Below are 22912 nucleotides of genomic sequence, written 5' to 3' on the forward strand. Positions count from 1 at the left end.
CCTTTCAAATGTAAGTAGTTACTACTGAGCAATTTCTGCAGACAAGTGGGACTGTCGTTTTCCTCAAATGCTGCAGTTCTTTCCTAAATTTATTCAGAGTTGAACCAGATCACTCTGCAAAGTATTGCCTAGGCCCTTTTTCTGTCTAATGAATGGTTCTAGCATAAACTTCTAATTCAGCTTACACAAATAAGCTTCTGTCTTCATATTTTAATATTCATGGCTGAAGAAGGTGTTGCCTCACAATCCTATCCTTAAGAAACAAATGAGTTTGTAATGAATTATATTTTCAGATGAAAGAACCTGTACAGCCTCAGGTGTTGTACTTATTACTGACTGATAATTTATAAGTTCCATCTTAAACAGTACTCACTGCACATCCAACAAGAGCAGAGATCTAGTCATTTCTCATACATGTCATTTCTCATAAAGTAAACCTTCTTTAAAAAATTCTTAATAAAGTATGCCAACTCTTCATAAATTATGTTTTCTTTTTGTAAAATCACACTAAAGGTGCTTTCTGGGGATTTGTTTTGTTGGTTTGTTTTTGGTTTTTTTTGTTGTTGTTGTTGGTTGTTTGGGGTTTTTTTTGGCTTTGTTGTTGTGGATTTGGGGTTTGTTTTTTGGTTTCTTTGCTTGGTTTTTTGATGGGGTGGTTGTTTGGGGTTTTTTTTGTGATTTTGTATGCTGTGAGGAAAAACATCAGGAAATAACTCAGAACTTCCAGGAGTTCTTTCCTTCAAACAGGTGTTTGAAGTGTTCATAGTTATTTCACAAGATACTTTACTCATGAAGACACATCAGAGAGTAAATTCAATATCATGTTTGCAGAGATGGTAGTGCAAAAAAGAACACAAAGAGCACAAGCAGTATTTTGCTCCTGAAATTTGAAGACAGCTTTGTAATCTTACTAGGCTGCAATATCCAGCTTCTAGTTTTATGGCCTCATGTATCTTTAGACATGGACATGAAATGTGATTCTCTGCCTTGCTTTGGTAGTTGGGGGGTTTGATTTTTTGCTGCCTAATGGCAATGCCACATACTTAGTCCAGTTTATTGTCATCTTATATTTAATGTCTATATGAGGCAAAATACTACTCTTGCAAGGAGAAATATGATTAGCTGCAGTGAATCCAGAGCTTTACTTCTCTCTGTGTCACAGAAATGCTTGTAAAATAATCTCTCTGAGGAGCTCATAGTCTGAGTGTTGGCCATGGTGGCAACTTCTTCTGGGTAGGACATTCTGTCTAGCCCAGCTTTTGGCTGCAGATAAACCCCCAGGTGTGAAATTTGATCTCTCCAGGAGGAGCCACCAGCAGGACACCCAAATCTTCATGATTATATTTACAGCATCTCACTTCACTTGAAATATATCCAGGGTGAAAATGCATGAAACATGTATTGATTTGTAATTCCTCTGCATAAACTTCTAGTTGGGAGGGATCACATTTATCTGTTTGAACTGGATTTTATTGAGGAAGATTTCCATAGATCAATATATTTTGAAAAGAAATGCAAGACTTTCCTCCATTTCCAATTCATGTTGACTTAGGATGACATTGTTTCTTTGTTTGTGAGAGCTGTTGGGAGCATTTCCATGTGTGGTGATAAAAAGGTGTTGGCCATCTAACTTAGGTGCAAAGGAAACTCTTTTTTTACTCATACACAATAGAAAATACCCTCAGCTTAAAGAGACAAAGCATTTTATATCAGCAATACTTTGAAGTGAGTTTCCTGGTTATCTGCACTTCTCTTCCATCAGAATTACAGAGTGGGGTGCACAATCTTAGGGCATAGAAACTCTTTTAGGGTTTTTTTTAATGAAGCATAACTAGCTGTGTCCTGGGATCACACCTGATGTGTTACTGTATCTAATTCCTGCTAATAAACTTGAGTTGGTCTGACAGGGAACCTCCAGAACAGGTGTGATGTGGATGTCAGGTCCTCAACACAAACCCTTCCAACTCTACATACTTGCATCAATTGTACTGGGCTGTTTACTGATGCAGATAAATACTGTATTGACTAAAGTACTCTAGTTTGGCTTGGGAACATTTGCTATTGAAGTTTCCATTATAAATACAAATCATCCAGTGCTTAAAATAAATAGCAGTTTCACCAATGTACTCTACAGAAAAAATTATTTGCAGCACTTTTAATGCAAGTGTCTATAAAAATTTTCAGCCAACAGTACCTCTTTTAAATAAGCAGTTAATAGGTAGAAATATACTTCATATTGTTGAATATTTAACAGTTTCCGCAACATAGCAGGTTCATTGAAAATACTGATCCATTTTTGGGTAGATAGATTCTTCTTGGGATACAAAGCCCATGGCAAGCTGTTAGGGCTCCTGTTTCCCTCCATGGTGCTGAATGAAGTGAATGTTCTGCAGTTTTTTAAACAGTTTATTGAAGAGTTGGTTGTGTACTGCAATCCCAGAGCCACAAAGAGCCCTCAATACTGAAACACTGAGATAGCTGTCCTGAAGGTCTGCACAGAGCATGGGAGGAGGAGAGATCTGTGCATAGCATTCTGAGCAAGCTAGAACTCAAGCCAACGTTTTGTAAAGTAACATGCAAAACCACAAGGCATTGCTTAGGACAGGAGCTGGTGCTAAATTCTAAGTTCCTCCAGGGTATGGGAGCTACATCTTCCTACTGCAGAGAACTATCTAGAACAGTAGAAAAAGCAAAATCAACTGACTGGAGTCCTTTTGCTTTCTCTCTTAAGTGAGAAAAATTATGCAATTGCCTTACCTTTATCACAGTGGTTTGTGTACTCCTTAAGCTGTAGCAAACTGAATCAGTGAGAGGCAGAGCATTGTCAGCAGGTCAAGGGAGGTCATCCTGCCCCTCTACTCAGCCCTGGTGAGATGTATCTGGACAGCTGTGACCATTTCTGGGCTTCTCAGGGCAAGAGGAGATGGAGCTCCTGAAGTGGGTCCAGCAGAGGGTGACAAGGGCTGAAGGGACTGGAGCATCTCTGCTGTGAAAAAAAGCTGAGGGAGATGGGACTGTTCAAGAAGAAATAACTGAGAGGGGATCTCATCAATGTTTATCAGTATCTGAGGGGAAGGTGTCAAGAAGAAGGACCAGGCTCTGCTCCCTGGTACCCAGCAGTAGGTCAGGAGGCAGAAAGTGATGCACAGGAAGTTTCTCCCAAATAAGAGGAAGAAATTCCTTACTGTGCAGTGACCACACACTGGAACAGGGTGCCCAGACAGTCTCCCTCACTAGAGATATTCCAGAACCCTCTGCATGCAGTTCTGTGCCATGTGCTCTGGGGTAACCCTGCTTGAGCAGAGAGGTTGGAGCAGATGTTCTGCTGTGGTGTCTTCCAGCTTTACCCATTCTGAGAATTATCATGGCTCTGTCTGAATCTGCACTGCTTGCCCTCTCATTTATCTACCTGTGATGAGATGTGACCTTCTGGGCTGCTGGCAATATCCTAAGTAACCTCTTTTTCTGCAGGAAATGGCATCAGACAAGCTGAAACCTAAAATGTCCTTCTTCAAAGAGAATATCCTAACTGTAAAGCTTAATCCTTACTAGCTGTCTTAATTTTCCTTTTTCTCTCCTAAAAAGTCCTTAATTCTTTTATCTTGCATAAAACTTAATTATCATTGCAGGCAGAGAGCTAAGAAATTAATATACAAAACTGTCATTAAAATAAAAGATACCAATAAAAAACTCTTGAGTGTTCCTATCATTCTTTAGGATTTCTTGCACTCTAAAGGGCCAAATACATTTTCCTTCAGATCTTTTGAATTCCCTGGGTTTAGATGAATATGCCCTAGAGTGTGTAAGTGTGCATAATCACTGCTAATATTCACAGGAATTATGCATGTTTATTAAGTGGAAAATAGGCTTCTATATTGTGATACTTCTTGGAACTGGGTCACTGAACATGAGAAGCATATCTCTGCTCTGATAGAAACAAGCACCAATGGTCCTTTAGCTGGAAGAGCAGAGTTAGGAATGATCACAATATCATGCTAACAATAAGAAACTTACTTTGTGAATTTATTTCCCTATATTATTTAGATGTTTTGGAGTTTTATAGGTAACTTTTAAATGAAGGGTGTAAAAAAAAGAAAAAAGAATGCTATTTCATTAATTGGAATCAAATGGTTTGTCATGTTTTTGGCTTCTATCTCACATTTCTGGCCTTGAAGGGAATTGATTTTTAGTCCTTCATTTTAATATGTGTAGAACAAAAGAACCTCAAAAATCTATTGAAATTTAAGTGGGTGTATTTGCAGCCTCTTTCAAGACAGACTAGCATCTTTCTAAAGATGGCGCAGAGCTCCTCAAAATATCAGGTTAGAGCTGGATTTCATGCTTTCAGTGGCTGTAAAAAAGTAGGACTCCAGAATGGCACAGCTGTGTTTACAGATGTCCCAAACATAGATGCAATTGTACTGGCAGAAATTGATGTTTCCTGGGATCATCTCTTAACTGGTAGAGCTGTGCTGGTTTTATGAGTGTGCTTTGGCCACTTGAGCTCTCCCTGTAACAGGAATACTTTTAAGGTACATTACACCAATGTTAAGTATATTATTATATATATATTTGGATTATGCCAAATATAATTGATATATTTAGCATATTACACCAATCCTGTGTGGCTGTAGAGCTTCAGCATGTCTTGAAATAATGTAGATTATAAAAACATATTGATTTCTCTACCCACACAATGATTTTAGCCTAGTTGCTATCTTCCAGAAGATTACATCTGGTGTGCCAGCAGTATTCCTGGACAGTATGACAGGATATTTGCTTGCATGAATCACCTAAATTTAACTGCAACACAGAAAACATCATATGTATTTATTTATAAAGATTACTTAAAAAAACTCTTTAAACTTATTAACATTACTGCTGTTTTACTGAATTTTTCAAACTGATATGGAATAATAAAACTAATGCTGTTATTTTAGAAATTCTTGATGCAAACAAATAGAGCAACAAAGAGCACTGGTTTGGGGACATCACAATCTGGCTCTCTAAGGAGCAGGGCAGATCTAGATGGGCAGGTAAAGTCTGGAAGGGAATGGCAGTAACATTATTTGCCTCAGTAGAAGCTTTGCTTGTGGGGGCTAGTAAAACAGTTGATGAGGCAGAGATTCTTAATGCATTCCTTAAGCATTCAATACAAATCTGCACATCTGAGACAATTACTATAAATCATTAGGAAAAAATTCTCTTTTTCACCAGAGGTTCAGTGAAGTTGCTATGAAAAGAAAATGAATATAGCAGAATCTAAATGGCAGTGTGCTGAGAAGCAACTGGGCTTGTGGCCCAGCACTGTCACTGGGGAGTGCTTTTCAGGAGGAGCAATCTTCTTGGTGCTCCAAAGCTGTATTGAAACTGGGTTCTGATAACTTTAAAACCAAAAGTGATTGCAACTGCTTTTCAAACAGGACTTGGCTGAAAAAAAAAATAAAAATAAAAAGGTATGGTCTTGCTGCCTGGATGTTTTCCATGCAAAACTCTTTTTGGCATTATTATTTTTCTTCTCCTTATAGACATGAATAGGCAGGTCCTGTGCCAAAATGCAGGTCTAAACCACATAAAAGGCTTATTATATATTTCTTATTATATATTATTATAAAAGGCTTATTATATATTACTCCTAAACCACATAAAAGGCTTATTATATATTTCTAAGAGAAGCTGAGATTGTGCTCCATGAATTTTAAAACAAAGGCCAGGATGCTCCTTACTTATAAAACCAAAACCAAACAAACCCCGAAGGCAGTGTTAACTTTGAAGCTGACTTTCAGCAATTCAGGTAAGGGGAGGATACTGGTAATGTGCCTTTCTGCTGCATTTCTGTCTCTCTGCTTGTCCCAGGAAAAATAATGTCTGAGCTTAGCATCATTTTGTGGAACAGATTTTAAAATCTGTCTTTAGTAAACAGAGCTTTAAAGATCAGCAACCATATTGAAAAAAACCACACAGTAAAAAATCAGGGATTCTCATTTAAGCTGCAAAGCAAATTGAAAACAGTAATTCCAGAAGAGGACCAGCATGCTGGGTAGCAAACAGTTCTGAAAATATGGCTGTAAATCACAACACTGGATCCTAAGAGCCTTTACCAACGTGGAATGGAGTCAGTTTAGATTGAAACACTAATCTCAGTGAAGCTAATGGGAATTTTCATTCCTGATCCTTACTTAAGCGCTTAGGACTGTACTGAGCTCCCAGAATTGTTTATCTCTGGGAGACCCGAGTGCTGTGAAGTCTGCTGCAAGCTCCATTAACCATTAGTGACCAGTCCTGCTAGCTGGGTCTAGAGGCTGGAGAGCTCCTCTCACCACATGTGAAATGTGCACACTGGGAGCTGCAAGTCCTTTTCTCCTGGCAGTATTATGGCTGGTGGCAAATTTTAAAGGCTAAAATACTTTTTTTCTTCTTCTTTTTTTTTTTTTTTTTTTTTTTTTTTTGTGTGTTTTTTTTTTTTTTTGCTTCTGTTGCAGAGCATATAATGGCTCATATCCTCTAGACAATCTCCAATGGAGACTCTAAATCTGGGAAATGAGGAAGTCAGACAATTTTAATAGATGAAATCTAAACAGCTAAATCTTAATTGCTCTGAACAGTAGCTTGTGGAGTATCCAGGCCAATGGAATGAAACTTCCTAATGCTTGAACAAATCAGTAACATATGCTGACACTCTGTCTGGAAGAGGCAGGAATCATGGTCACATGAATCCAGAAAGCAGTCCAACTGTCCAAAGGCATCTTCAGGGCTTACAGAGTCAGCAGATGTGTGGGAATGCAAATATTTACTCCAAACTTCTGATTATTACCAAGTATTGAATATATCTGTATCTCTGTGGCTATATGTGGTTCTTGGAGGCATTTAAAACTGACTCTCATTGCATTGAAGAGAGTACATCCAGACAGGACAAGATGGTCCAGCCTGGAATGCTTAAAAATATCACCATTTAAACACATGCCCCAGTTTCCAGCATAGCCTGATAAAAGAATGCAGGCTGGGTAAATTTTCCAACAATAACATGCAAATTACTTTCACTTCATCTTTTATTTTGAAGAAAGTTCACCAGTTCCCAAAACTGTCATGCATTTTTATAAGAGACCTTCTTCCTTTGCAGCTCACCTTTCATCTGTGTTTTGTTCCTCTGAGAAATCAAAACAATGAATTTGGGATACTGTGATTATTTCTGAAGTAAAATACTGAATTCATTATTAAGGTTATCTGGAGGGTAACAAAGGAGTGCTGCAGCTTGGATGGAGAGAGCCATTGCCAACACTAAGAATGAAAGAGCTCAAAGAAAAAAACCCAGGGAACTGTCAGCATCACATCCCATAGCTGTTATCACGTTCAGATCTGCTAGCTGCTGCAGCAATGCTTATTTTACCATTGTTTCATAGTCCTCACAGCAGCTATCAAGACTGATCAGTGGTTCACAGCCTCTACACAATCTGTTGCAAAAGTCAAGTGTTTCAGACTTTTGTTATCCTGAAACTTCTGCTTCCTACCTCCCTTCATCCCACCTCAATGCTTTGCTTCTCATCACTAGGAAGAGTATTCACAAAACCAGTGAAAATCCTTGAGGATGTGCAGGAGAGAGAAAGAGAGAGAGGTAATATTGACTGTACTTCTTTCAGAGATCTTCTCTTGCAATCAAATTGTCATGAATGAAGCACACAAGGTCTCTATATTATGTATGAACAGTTGAAATACCAAAGGTTTAAACCATTTGATGTCTTTAGCAAAGTCAGGGTTGCAGTTATTTCATGGGTCAAAATATGGGTCATTTACTTCATTTCTTTGGAGTGAGGGTTTCTTCTTTTTTCCTAGAGGATGGCTTAGCAATGTGTTCCTGGAGCTATACATGCACATACCAGTATGGCACTTCTGGCCAGATGTTAACCAAATATCTAGTGGAGATCTACACTGGTTTCTGGGCCTTGTAGTTAAAGTGTGACCATGTCTTAGTGGAAACCTGTATTTTAGGCCTTCAGTGACCTGGATTTTGAAATGCAGATCATCCTTTTTGGATGATACTAGGCTTATTCTGAAGGCTAGTAAGCATGTGTTTTTGTTACTTGAGACAAAGGGAACTCAAAGGGGTCTCTTCTTGTCACATTTATTGAACTATAAACATTGCTGTTTATAGTTCGATAATATAGTTCAATATGGTTTTACAGGGTTCCTGAAGGAAGCATTAAAGCAGGGAACTTCATTTCAGCACTGGAATGAATTACTGTGATTTAATTTTTATTTTACTTTTAAACATTAAAGGGCTTTCCTCTAGTATCAAAGTGTGCATTCAATATCTCACTTGTGCACAAGGCCTGGAGCTGGAAACAACATTCTAATTTCAAAAGGCATGGACAGGGGCTTGGTGCTCTGAACCACAGCCCTTCACCTCGCTGCACTGTCTCCAACTCCCTGCCCCACCTTCTCCTCCCTCTCTCCTCCCAGGAAACTCATCAGTCCTGCAGAAAGTTAATTTACCATACTAACATGTACTGATGGAGTGAGTCACTGTAGCTGGGTGTGAAAATCTCAAAAATGAAAGGGGACTCATTAGAGTGACCGTGGTGCTGATGGGCAGGCACAGCCGTGTCAGCCTGCTCCTCCTGTTGGGGTGTGCTGAGATGGCAAACCACTGTCAGCACTGCAGCACGTGCTGCTCTGGGAAGCCACAGCCATGCAGCCGATGAAACAAGTGCTTTTCCAGGGTACTGTGGAATGGAAAAGCTTTTGGGAGCTTGGTTAGGTATCAAGTCAAACACAGATTTTATTATCCTGTAGACGTTAGTTGCCATTCCAGCCAGATTTCTGCTACTTGTAGTCTGAACTCTTCCAGTACCTTGGGATATCAACTTCCTTTTTCTTCAATGAGAGTAAATTTCCATATTTTCATGTTAAATTAAGGCTCATAGGAATAAACTATTTGCACTGACAAACCTAATGATTGCCAAATTGAGATGACTTACTGCTACCTGGCATGAGAATTAGCTAACTATCTTAATTTTATATTCAATCACAAACAAAGCAAAATGAGAAAAACATATGGTTTGGAAGATAAAGTAATCAACAGAAGGAAAATTAGACAGAAAGAGATTTTGCCATTTTACTAAATACATATGAAATGTTCTCAAAAAAATGTGGTGTGAAATCCATGAGGTTAAGAAGATGTGAAGGTTGGCTCCCTGATCACATGAATAGCCCAAAATTGAACATGCAGCTTTAAATAAAATACCCCAGTAGTCCAGAGAAAGAGCAGTATAAACAAAAGTGGAAATAAATACTGCAGTTCACCTCAAAGTGAATATCAGTTGGGGATTATTTCCATGTTAACAAAAAAAGGAATTTAAAATTCCTATGTCATTAATTGAAACAAAATTGCATGTGGACCTTGTCAGCAGCTTTCACGAGAAATATATGAAGTTATTTTAATTATGAAGTTATTTCTAGATGCCTCTAGAGTTCCCCTTTCATTTGGTAGGATACACCCTAGGATTGCTGTTATCCCTTATTAGGATATTGCACACCTCTATGGATACTTATGACTCCACAGCTTTCTTTGACAGATATCCTCAGGTCTGCTCCTAGCTGTCAAACCATCAGGATAGGAGATGCATGTAGCCCTATTCCAAGATACATGAATTTTCCTGTCCCTGGTGCCAACACCAGATACACAGGAAAGGATCAAAGGAAACAGTCCTTGAATTTTGCTTTTGTGTTCACAGGCTCCAGCTTGTACTGCTAATATCCATGTTGGCTATACCTCTGTCCCTCTTCTAAATATCTTCTTGCTTCTGAAAAACTTTAATTGTGTTGGTGTTTATTAATGCAGCAATTATTGTGCCCTAATTTTATGTGTTGGTGAGATAATTATAGCTTAAAACATTTAACTGAAATGATGGAGTTGTTTAAGTATGGATCAGCTAAAACAAGAAATTGTGTTGTGAAAGCCTCACAGGACATCAGAGGCATGCAGATGAATTTAGGGGATGTACTTCCTCCTAGCATGGATCTGTTTTCACCAGAATAAACTCCATGCAGCTGCTTTTAATCCAGCTGCTGAATGCTGGTCTCTGGAAGGTGATGCTCTTTGGATGTGGCCCTGGTGAAATGCAGATATCCTTGGCTTCCTTCTGAGCCTTTCTATCCACACACACCCCCCTTAGCCCTGACAGGAAAGGATGGAGTTGTGAAATCTCTGCTGCCCATCTACCTTCTTCCCACTTACCCTCTCACCCAACACCTTGGCAGGTCAGGTGCTGTCTCCTGTGCTCAATTAACAATACTAATTTCATTCAGGAGGGAAACACATCTCCTTTCCTCAGGGCCCAATTTCTACATTTCTGTACAAAGCATCTTCAGCACATTGAGCCTTATATTACATGTGCATTGGTACACTCAGTACAAACATTATAGACACACCTTAAACTTCTTGATTAGGACAAGTGATTTAGGTGGCAGTCACTTCTGAGCTTGCAGTTGCTTAGTGATGACCAAATCCCACAGTTTTCTTGGAGGAATACAGTCATAGTGCATCTGGAGCCACAGAAGGATACAGCTGAGCATCATTAGTTTTTAACTCATGCACAATTGTTTTTCATCTCGTCTCTTCTGTTGCACATTTGTGCTGAACAAGGGATGTCTTAACACTACATTTATTACTCTTAGAAGTCAAACTGCCCAATATTTCATATTTAAATATTTTAGATATTTATTTTTTTTTAAATATAGTTTTCATACATGACATTTGTTTGCTTGATTGTGGTTTTTTAAAACAAAGTAATACTTCAATAAGACCTGGACTGAGAAAGGTACACTTTCTGAGTTCTATACTGTGGTTCTTAAAAGCACAGTAAGAAAACTGTGACTAAAGTCCAGAACATGATGCTGAACATTGTAGTTTATAATAGTAATAATCATATTTAATATTAAAGGTGCTATATGAGTCCTGGCTTGAAGAAGCAATTATTTGTCTGTTGATTAGTTCTTGCCACAACTGTAACAAGTATATGACTAGGGAAACCCAGAAAATTAGTGACCTTGTGTTAGAATTGCTTGCTCAGTGCCACAAATTAGCCCCTATGGTGTGTTAGTCTATCCACTCATTTATTTTTAAGATTCTTTTCCCCAGGAGCTTTTCTGTATAGCACAAAAATTGTGTTTAATGGACCTGAGGTTATTTTCACAGAGACATAAATTCTGGGGTTATTCTGACGTACAGCCAAGAGTTGTAGGAATAAGGATATTTCTGCTTCCTGTATCTACCACCCTGGGGTATCTTTGAAACATGAAAGATAATGAGAAAGAGCACATGCTCTGAAACAACTGGAAAGGAAACCATATTTTCATTCTCAGAAAATTTAGTTTCGCATACAGAAAATCACCAGCAGGTCCACAGCAATAAAACTGACTAAAAAAATACTGCCAATAAAAGGTAAATGCTGGTCTTTGTGCACAGCAGTTTCTTTTAAAGTGATGTACCTCTTTGTTACTTCTCTGTAAGAATAATGACATTTTGCCAAAGAAACAAAATCTGTCTCCAAAGAATGAATTGAACACATTTAGTATAAAAATTACATTAACTTGTAGCCAAATTTATTAAAAATGCAAGATTCAAAATTATTAGTTTGGCACACAAGCTTCTAATAATTCTATAGAAGTGGACTATCTGTGGGAAATTAGCTCTATCCAAGAAGGCAATTGTCAGTGGGAGAGAAAAAACCCCTGGCTGTATTCTGGCTGTCCAAGGCTGGAAATTTTTTCTGCACAGGCACAATAAATAGTTTTTGCTAGAAATAAAGAGACTGCCAAATCAACCTATCTGAATAAAAAGTATGTTGTGCTTTACACATGGGAAAAGTGCTCCAGAACAGTTAATCCCTACGAAAACATTATCCCTGGATTATCACCAGTAGTACTTGCCTTCAGGCAGTTTTCAGTTATTTGTTTCCATTTTCTATACATGTAGCCAGTGTTTTTATTTCCACGTGACTGTTCTCAATCTCAATCACTTTCTTTGCTCTCATCTATTCTGGGCTCCTGCGTGTGCATCTTGCATGTTGCCAGAGTACTTTGGGCTATATTTGCATTTCCAGATTCATGGAAATATTGTTCTACATATAATGCTGTGAAAGCCAGTACGTAGTCCTAAAAGGGACACTGCTTTCTGTGGGGTGGCCCATGTGACTGCAAAGTACACCAGGGGGCCAGAATGCCTGGTACCATTTCTCTTTCCCTTTTGTGTAGACCTGCAATAAAAACCCCTGGCAGTCCCTGAGTGGGTGGTGTGAGAGAGTTCACGCAGCTCCCTGGCTGAAGAAGCCTCACAGGTTTTACTGCCAGCACATTGGTGCAATAGCTGGGTCAAGGGACAGCTGAAGTTGTGTTGCTATGCAGACAGGATGTCTTGGAGCCAAAAGTAAAACAAAGGGAAAGCTCTTTACAAGAAATGCATTCCCTAGTTACCATGTAGATACTTCCTGTATAAGCAAAGGGGGTGCTCACATCTGCAGTGGAGTGGAAGCATTATGGTGGAGGGTAAGAGTTTGCCCAAAGTGAGGATAGTTCCATCAATATAATCCATGATGGATGAAAAATGTTCTTTTTTAAATTGCCAGAACTCATTTATTACATGAAAGCTTCAATTCTTGCTATCTTGCCATCCTAAATTGACAAAATGCGATATAATGAAAAAATAAATGTTTTCCTCCTAAAGGAACAAAGTGCCCTCCTTCTACCTGAAGTGCACCAGAAGATGCAGCCTTGGCATCTCCAAATTCCTGAGCAATCCTGGCTGTCAGGCATGTGGAATCTTTAGATACATCCCCATCTTCTTCTTTACTGTAATGTGCTTTTCTTTTCTTCCCAGCCAGCTCATATCTTTCTTCCCTAGGGCACTGGCTAGATGAGTGGTGGAGCCTGATGGGATGTCTGTACCTCTGTCCTTTTCTTCTCCAGCCTTTGAATTTCTGCAAACTCGGCTTTGTGACTGCAGCATAGTGAGAAGCTTGCTGTTAGTCCTGCTCATTCAGCCTGTGACTGGGGCTTGGTCATGTTATTTTCATTGGTCTCTCTCCTTAGTTTAAGACAAGGGCAGTCCAATATCAGATAGCCAGCCCAATCCTCTATTAAAGAAGAACCTTGTATCTGGAAGCTTCTCTAAAATATAAGTCTAAAAGCTCTGGCAAGATGTTGCATAGCAAAGCAAAATGAATGGGCATAATTTAGTGTTTGTTATTCATTGTAATGGTGCTGAGAAACACTTGAGAAAATAAACTACCCAGACTCTGTTACCTGAACTAAAATGAAATGTGTCCAGAAAGATTTTTGAAATGCCTTCCTCTTAATCTTTAAGCATATACATTTCTAATTTATAAAACCAGAGATTGGGTCAGGGTCATTCTTTGAAATTTTTAAATTTTTTAAACTTATTTGGCGGTAATGCAAGCTATGTACATGGTGGTATCAAACAGTACAGGCTTGAGACATGAAAGTAAATTTGAAGGAGAAGAAATTGAGGTTGGGTAAGTATAAATTTGCTGTAGATTTTGGAAGATTTAAAATTACATTTATTTTTATGAACCTGAGGAGTTTAAAAATTAAGACAGATGATGAAGATTATGTTGTCAGGGGGATATTATCTAGACAAACCATTCCATACTCATGGCTGTACATCTATAATAAAACATGTGGTTGTGAGAAGACCTGCAGTTGCAGCCTTTAGATAAGGTTGTAAATAAACAGATGAAATAGCCAGTGGTGCTGTTCAAATCCATGGGAGATTTGACACCTTCTGAGGGACCAAGGTTTGGCTTGCCTTTTTCTGGTTTCTTGTTTTGTAACATATGAAACACTGCAAAAGAATAACAGATGTCTGTGCAGCCTTTTTTTTTTTTTTTTTGTGATGAAAATATGGTCACTTTTTGTGTCTTGTATGGAAATTCCTGCTTTCTTGGTAACTCCCACAAGCAAATAAGCCATTACCAAGCTGTTCCTGAAGTGATAAACATAATATCTGGAAGCACAGAGAAGAAGCTGGATGGGGCACTCCTGGGAACTCCCATTCAAGCCATTGTGGTTTTTTTTCAGTTCATTGGCCAAACAAATCAGATTACCACATCTGTTTAGCCAGATGGTCTTTCTAGTGTCACGAGGAAGGTGCAGTCAAAATACTGTCTATAACTAGCACAAGGATTGTATTGACAGCTGGATGAAGAAAAGGAGTTACACTGCAGAAAACCCCTGTTGAGGGGGTTTGATGGCAGTTTCCTTTTCCAACAGGCAAATGAACTGTGCACCCTCTCCAGCCATGCTTTGGGTAGGTGGAAGCCATCATGCTGAGTTCAGCTATGGTTGGTTTCTAGATTGCAAGGTGGGAACACTAATCTATTTAATATAATATTAATATATTAGAATAATAGAATCATAGCATTGGTTGGGTTGGAAGGAACCTTAAAGATCATCCAGTTCCAACCTGCCTGCCGTGGGCAGGGATGCCATTCATTAGATCAGCTTGCTCAAAGCCTCATCCAGCCTGGCCTTGAACACTTCCAGGAATGGAGCATCCACAGCCTCCCTGGGCAACCTGTGCCAGAGCCTCACCACCCTCACAGTAAGGAATTTCTTCCTAACATCTAATCTAAGTCTGCCCCTTTTCACTTTAAAACCATTGCCCCTGTCCTGTTACAATCTGCCCATATAAAAAGTCCTTCTCCCTCCTTTTTATAAGCCTCCTTTAAGGCACTGAAAGGCTGCTATAAGGTGTCCCCAGCTCCTTGTCTTCTCCAGGCTGAACAACCCCAATTCTCTCTGCCTGTCACCACAGGAGCAGTGCTCCAGCATTCTGAGCACCTTGGTGGCTTCCTCTGGACTTGCTGTTAACAGCTCCAGATCCTCCCTGTGCAGGGACCCCAGGGCTGGGTGCAACCCTGCAGGTGGGGTCTCACCAGGGCAGAGCAGAGCAGAGCAGAGCAGAGGGGCAGAATTCCCCCCTGCCCTGCTGCCCACAGGACTCTGGATGCAGCCCAGGACACAACTGACTTTCTGGGCTGTGGGCTCATGTCCGGATTTTCACACACAAGAACTCCTGAGTTCTTCTCCACAGGGCTGCTCTCAGAGAGTTCCCAGTCTGTGTTCATATCTAGGATTGCCTCAACCCATGTGCAACACCTTGCACTTGACCTTAATGAGGTTCTTTTGGGCCCCTTTCTCAAGTTTGTCCAGGTCCCTTTTGATGATATCCCATCTTTCTGTTGTGTCCTCTATTAATCTTGGCCTATCTTGCTTGATATATTATCAGACCTTTATGTGTTTGGTTTTTTTTTTTTTAATTTTTCCAGCACTTGCCATCAAAAGAGTATTGTGTATATTTTGACTTCTCTTTTCTCTCTTCTGCTCAATCCACTCTACAAGCATTTTTATTATTAGGTCTCTCCCACATAATTAAAAAAGAAGAAGGAAACTATCTTTCCAACCAAACAGAAATTACTTGAGATCCTTTTCCAAATTATCATTTGGTTCATTACAGCCTTATAAGGAAGATTCTCCCAGAGGATAATCAAGCTGTGATTGACTTCTAAGAATTTGCAGTGGCTAGCTATTTGTGATGGAGTCAATTGAACATTCAAATGTTGTATGACAATTTTATATAGCTAATAAAGTGGATTATGTCCCTATAGACCTTGAAAATTCCAGTATTATAGGAGAAATGCATGAGACTTGGCTACCAGTGGAGAGAGCAAAGGCATTTTCAGTGGAAAATCATCACAGGATAGATGTGTGAGAGATGTGGCAGAAATCATTCTTGGAAAGAACCCACCTACCTGTATCTAATGGGTGCCTTAGATGTCTAGAACTGGGAAGAGGAACCCAGACCTTTGTAAGAGGTATTTGAGAGAAAAGCAATTTTGCATAATAACAATAAGAATTAAAAATTTACCCCAATTGCAGACTATCATATAGATTTTATAATGTTGCTTGGGATGTATAAGCATGTTTTATATCAAGATCTCATAATACTTTCTTAGCAAATGGTATAAATCCCAGACATAATCCCACTTCACACATTCTTTATATATTTGTTGTTGTTAAATTCAAGTATCCACTGTGGTCATTGAAAAAAGGTTTCTTCCCCTTTGGTGGAAACAAAATCAAATTCTGTGGACTCAGACAGAGGGAAAGCAAAAGCTCAGATACATGGAAAAAAAGTGTGGTTTTAGGTATTTGTAAACTATTTATTTACTTATCTTAGAGCATATTCATGCTGGGGAAAAAAAGATTGTTTCTGACTTTTTATTAGTTTTGTGATAATTACAATAATTACTTTAAAAGTCAAAACCCAGGAAATTCTAAATGAGGCCGTATAATTATAATATGTAACCATAATAATGCTTCCTTCCATTCCTCACTTGGGTATTGTGAGGCTTAATTAGTTAATGTTTGTACAGCAGTAAAATGCAAAACACCGTAAAAGTATTAAGCATTTTTCCTGTTTCAGTTCTTCAGTATAACCAATTATCTTTCATAAGGTTTTTAAAGGGGATAATTTAAAAAGATCTATGTAAACCAAACTGTATTTTATATCTGTCTTGCTGGGAGATGGAGTGGCAAATCAGTGTTTAATTGCATCAGTATTTCACATGAGCCTGCTGACACTGTGACAATGGATTTGGCCTAGAAATATTTGTTGATTATCATATTTCTGGGCCATGTAACAAAATTAAAGTGTTCTCATGGGAGCCAGGGACACAGCTGATGAAAATAAATAGAAAACGAGTGTCACAAGTTGACAAACCATCAACTCTAGAAGAGGGGAAAAAATAATGAATAAATAGCATTCTGTTGAAATATTTATTGTAGGAAAATCTGTTACTTCATCCTTTTCTTGTACAGAGTTCAGTGAAGAGAAACAATCTTGTGCCATATATAAATATGCAATGTATAAACAACAAATGGAGCTAGAACTCAGGGAATGTGGTCCTGAAGAGCAAAATACCAGGTTTCAAATTATCTTTAGGTCTAAGAAGTACTGAACAAAATCTGTGTATCAAAATAAGTGTTTTACACACTGTAAAAATCAGTCTGGGTTGGAGGTGGAAATAGACATAAATTAATTTTCAGGAGATCACTTGAACCTCTGGGGATGAAATGCAGAGTCTGTCATTTAAAATCCAGGGTGTTCTCCAAGAGATCATTGGTCATTTAGCCACCCTCATCTCTGCCATTGAGCTTCAACACAGAATCAAGGGTTGGGAATAATTTTGTCTTCTGAAGGCTAGTTTGTTATTTAGGCTGCACTAGAGTCAATGGAAGGACAGAGGCAGTTCCATGGGATTGTTAATTTTGTCTGCCTTATGCAGAACCACCTTTGTTTCTTTAATGGCTGCTGGACCAAAGGAGAGTTCTCAAAGGAATTAATCTGACCATAAACCTTTATTTTTGAAATAGATTAATGATGCTATGGAAGCAGCATTCTCCTTTCACTATAGAGGGATTTTCATGTTTCATATCTGTTTTTTAGACTTAAACACCTTAGATGCAAAATAGATAAATTGCTTGAGGAATGTGAGCTCACCCCTCAACATGTTACATGCCAGCAATGCAGAAAATACTGAAGCACATGTAGAAAGGGACAGTTCAAATCATTGACAGGAGTCATTCTAGAGCTAATTTGGTTCAGTTTGGAGACCATTTTAGGTTCCCTTCTGCTGCTGGTTCTGTAGAATTAAGAAGCTTAGGTTGCAATCTGCACATTTCTGTGAGCACATGGATCTGTCAAATGCAGATTAAAACAGGTATTTTTTTAAGCAAAGATGGAGTGCTAAGCAGTTGGCTTTGGATCCACATTAACACTTGGATCAATGCTTTTCAAAATAAGAGTTAATGAAAACAGATTTAGAAAATAAGAAATCCCAGTTCTATAAAGGTGGTGAAAGTTTTGCAGTTGACTTTTGCGGATCTATTATTTCACCCATCAAATGAAATTAAGAGTGGCCTATTTTACTGGTAATCATATGATGGTTAAATTGCTGGAATAATCAATATGTAAAAGCAATCATAATTAAATATTGACTCTTACTTTTTTAGCCTCAGCCTCTATTACTTGTGTCAGGCCAGTTGGACATGTATTCAAAACTGTACTTGGCTGGAAAGAAATGGTGCCACTTACTCCACTCCCAGATGATTTATAAACATCAATTTTCAGCAGGAAAAGGCTTTCCACTTTTGAAACCATGAGAATTTCCATTATTGCATTTACATGTGCCTCAGCTGCTGCTAAGCAACAGGGCTGCTACCTGCCAAAGCCTGGAGTTAAATCCCAGATCTGTAAAGAGGATGGATAGAAACACAGATGTAAAATATACTTAAAATAACAAGTGAGGAATGTGGTTTTGGAAATATGTAGAAATGTGGAGGTATAAGAAGAATACAATTCCATTCTAGAAATATGTGACTAAGGGTTATATAATGTGTTAGAGAAAGTTAAGAAAATCAGTCAATTTATTGTGTTTTGGTGATTTGTTCTTGAAAACACACTGTGGTCAGATTTGTTTTGCTTTGCCAAACCTTACCAAGAAGTGTTAGGTGTATATGCAATGCTGGATAATGGGGAGTAAGGAACGGGGAGAACATCACCAAGAAAATTTAATTTATTTTAAGGCATATAGTATTTCTAAATCGTAGAATCATAGAATGGCCTGGGTTGGAAGGGATCTTAAAGATCATCTAGTTCCAACCAAGTTTGATTCATCATATTGTGCATAGTGATTTTGCTTCTTCTTTTAGAGACAAATGTATTTATATTTGGATAAGAAATGAGTCAGTCTCAAGCACTTTTCAAAGGCTTGATTGGCTTTTTTTTCCATCAGTCTTTTTGGTGTCAGCTTTGGCTCAGCTGGGTGGGACTGTTTCTGAGAAATGGTTTGGGTGTTAGAAATGCTGTTGCAGTAAATGGCAGTAGCCTCTAAGGGTGCATGATCAGTAGTGTTGCACCAACACAAGGCATAAAGAAAATCTTTACCCTGCAAAATAGCCTGCACTGGAGGAGGCAGTGCACAGGGAGAAGGGACCATGAGAGTAAATGTGAAGAGTGAAACAACACCCAGAGCCCCAGAAGTCACAGCCCAAATGCCATCAGCCTCATTGTCAAGCCTTGGGTAACAGCAGACAGACTCCAAGGAGATGTTGAAGGAGGAACCATCCTGCAGTGGGAAATGCTGCTTGCCACGAAACTGGAATTGGTAACAGGCAGTCTGCATTTGTGCCTTGGTGGAGTGAAGAAAGAGGTCCCATGAAGGCTGCAGTTCAGCTGTCAGGACAGCTGAATGAATTCTGCAGCAGTGCTGGCATGGTGTTAGCAGCGGGAAGACAAATTTTGTAGGACAGAGGAAATTTCCAGTCAGCGAGTTCAGACTGTTTGGACAGTGAAAGTGACAGATTTTCATTATGTTCAAGAGAAGCAGAAGTTCTTTATTCTCCTCTAAAATTTCTTCATATGTTTCCTTAGTTTTGAAGGCATTTTATAATTTCTTAAGGCATTCCCTCCTCTAGAATAACACTATATGCCATTTAACTTTTTAAATTTTATTAATCTTTGTTAAAGCATGTAAGCGAAGTTTCCTAAAAAATGGTTACATTCTCCTGCACTGCAAGACAGAGTTTGATGACAATATAACACCATAAAATGTCATTTTAGCCAGGCAGTTTATGCAATAAATTCCTCATTCTTTAGTTCCCTTGGTTGTCTAGAAACCAACATATATACATGCAATCCCTTAGGAATACTGTTGTAAGAGACAAAGCATTTTCACATGTATTGCTTGTACTTTGGGACACACTGCTTTACTAAAAAAACTGTTGAAATGAGGCAGCAAAACTGTTGTGACATTTGGGGCAAAATGTTTAGACTGTGAAAAACATTGAAACTAAATTCTATGCAGAAATAAGAAAGATATACACTCATAGCTGTGCACAATAAGAGCAGAACAACTGGATTTTTAACATAATTCAAAAAATCAGGAATCTTTTATCTCTTTATAATAAAACCAAATTGTATTTTTATGGAAAAAAGGCCAATGGTATGGAAAATGGACATACAAAAATTCAGATAGAAAAAATTCAGATTATATCAATGGTTCAGTCTGACAAATTTTTTTCTTTAGCACTCTGGTATCTCTGTCCAACTTAGCTATAATTCCCCTGTCTAGTATCACTAGTATGGAGTCTGAAATGTATCTGTTGCTATTTATGTATTTACAGTGTTCTGAGGAAGAGTCAACACTGAATTCTTTCCTAACCTCTTAGAGGTGTCTGATGGGGTAGGTGAACATCTGTGTAAAGACAATCTGATTAATACAAAGAATGTAGCAAAGACCAGACTGAAATTAGTGTCTCCTAGATTTCTTATAGAGAAGTTTTTGAAAAGACATAAAAATTCTCCCTAGAATCACCAAGAACAAGAATATTTCTACTGAGTGCAGAGGAACTTTGAGAAACAAGTGCACCTCAGATAACCCCAGACTTTCAGCTGCTCACTTTAACATCCACACAGGGTCTTTAACTCTATTTTCTGGATTTCTGTGCCTCACAATACTTTTTTTTTTTTTACTATATTATGTTAATGCTGTTTTGAAAGGCAATGTATCCTTAGTTTTAACTTTTTTTTCCCCCTAAGGATATGTTTAAAGCTGTAAGGAGAGGCAATGGCTATCTCATTTGAAAATCTTACTGCTGTTCTCAGAGCAGTAATTGCTATCTCATAGAGCAGGGCTACCTTTCCTTTTCTCATATGTGTTATGATTCATAAAGGAGGATCATATTACTTCTTGAATGGCAGCCCCTGAAGGTGTCAACCTGAAGTGCTTGGAATAAAGAGATTGTGTCATCAGCACCAGTGGAGAAAAACCGTGAGAAAAAAATAAATCTCTTTAATATTTTGATTATTCCTCATGCTAGCACTTCCAAGGAATGTTCTCACCGGCACCCACATGTTTTAACTTAACTGAAGGAATTTGAGCTAATGTACCCAGGGAGAAGTTGAAATACAAGTTGAAATAGGATCATGGGTCAGAAATAAAATAGTTGTAAGAAAAAAAAAAAAAAAAACTCCACCAAAAATAAGAGCCAAAAAAGGTCATGTAGACATGGTGCTTAGAGAAGTGATTCAGTCATGGTCTTGCAGAGTCAAGTTAACAGTTGGACTTGATGATCTTAAGGGTTTCTCCCAACCTAAATGATTCTATGATTCCATAAAAACCACATCTGCATGACATCAATCAAGGCAACAACTCATCATTCTTTCCAGAAGTACTGTTGGAATGGAGGAACTGTGTCCTTGGGTTAACCTTCCAAGAGAATGAGTCTGTTAATGCCCCTGATTTTGGATGAGAGCAGAGCCTCTCTTGAACCTGCTCTGACAGTGGGAAGTTGTGTTTGCCAGTGGCTGTGCTGGCAGAATTTGAGCTCACCATGACCCCACTTGGGACTCCTCAGAGGACAGGAGTAATGTTGTCACTCTTGAACCAGCAGCTTTTGAAGCTGGGACCATAGGGCAGATCCAGAAAGAGCAGGCAGCCTTAATTCCTATCCTCTTCCAGCTGCCACCCAAAAGTGTCTTTGCAAATTGCTCCTCTGTGTTGGAGGAGTGAGGAACAGTGCTGTGAAGCTGGCAATGCTATTTTACCTACAGAGGAAATAGAAGCAACCTCCTGCTGAAATTGTCCACTGGTGAAATGGGAGCCATCTACAACTCCCAGGAGAAGTCAGAGTCAGATGGACAGTTCTGGTAACAGACAGGTTGGAGTCCAAGAGCTGAGGTGGTTTCAGATGCCAAAACAGTCTTGAATTCCTCTGGAGAAGCAACCATCACTAAATTAAGAAGTAATAAATGATTGTCTGGTCTTGTGAGGCAGTTTTTCAACTCTTAAAGGATGGCCTCCTCTCATTGGCCTGGTCTTTAAAAGATATCTTCCTCTTGCATATAAGAGAATATTTCTGGCAAGAAGGCTTACTGATGTCAGCCATCCCTCCACCATGTGCAGCCAAGAACATGGAGTTGATATTTTCCCTTCCACTGCTAGTGGAGGGCTCAACACACTGTGTGTAATTAATAACTTGTGTGAGCAGTGGCTATTCTGCATGGTAAGCCTTACTTTTTACAAATCAGAGTCCAGTTTATTACAGCATCTGTGCTTGGGTTTGATCTTTTTCTCTCTGTGCCAGCATGAGAGAAGATCATTCTTTGTCTCCCTTTGCCAAGATAAAAGGACCCAGGATGGATGATAAGATAAGAAGGTCTAGGAGTTAAGCATCCCTCTGTTATACTCAGAATTCAGAAGTCAAATCCAGGTGCTGACAGTCTGTCTCAAAGTAATGAAGCACTTCCACAGCAAGAGCTGTGAATTGCTCTAGTGGGCTAATGTGGGAAAAGGAGCATGAACAGCCTGTATAGATGAAGAGCACTTTTGGGAAAAATTTGTGCAAACAGCATGTCCACAGGATATCCTGGGTGGACCAGCATAATGGAGATGTTAAAGAAACAAAAACTGTACAAATAAGCTAACTGGATGGTTTCAAGGGGAAATATATTTTCATTTTTTCTTCACACAAGGTGTATTTCTAGATGCCTGCTCAATGTGGGGGTCAGCTTAATTACCTGAGCCAATGTTTTCAGGGAAGAGCTGATTTTCCAATGAAAAATTTGCAGGGGAGGAGGTTTAGATCTAGCAGTACTTCCAGGAATTATGGGATTCGTGACAACTGTGTCTGTCAGTTTTTGATTCCAAGAGTGAAGAACCCTTCCTGGAGCAGGGCACCACAGCAAAATCAAACCTTTCCATAAAAGCAGTGGTTTTGTTTCCTCTAGAGCACATAAAGTAGTGCCTTGAAGTATTCTGGGGGTTCAGATGCA

At 38.9% G+C, this 22912-nt stretch overlaps 1 protein-coding gene across 3 annotated transcripts in view; it reads left to right on the plus strand.

Annotated features, from left to right (window-relative positions):
* VSNL1 (visinin like 1) overlaps nt 1-22912 on the plus strand; it is an 84799-nt gene that overhangs the window by 39640 nt on the left and 22247 nt on the right. The gene's annotated exons all lie outside the window — the stretch shown is intronic.

The sequence above is a fragment of the Serinus canaria genome, chromosome 3, assembly GCF_022539315.1.
Source record: "Serinus canaria isolate serCan28SL12 chromosome 3, serCan2020, whole genome shotgun sequence".
Taxonomy (NCBI): Eukaryota; Metazoa; Chordata; class Aves; order Passeriformes; family Fringillidae; genus Serinus; species Serinus canaria.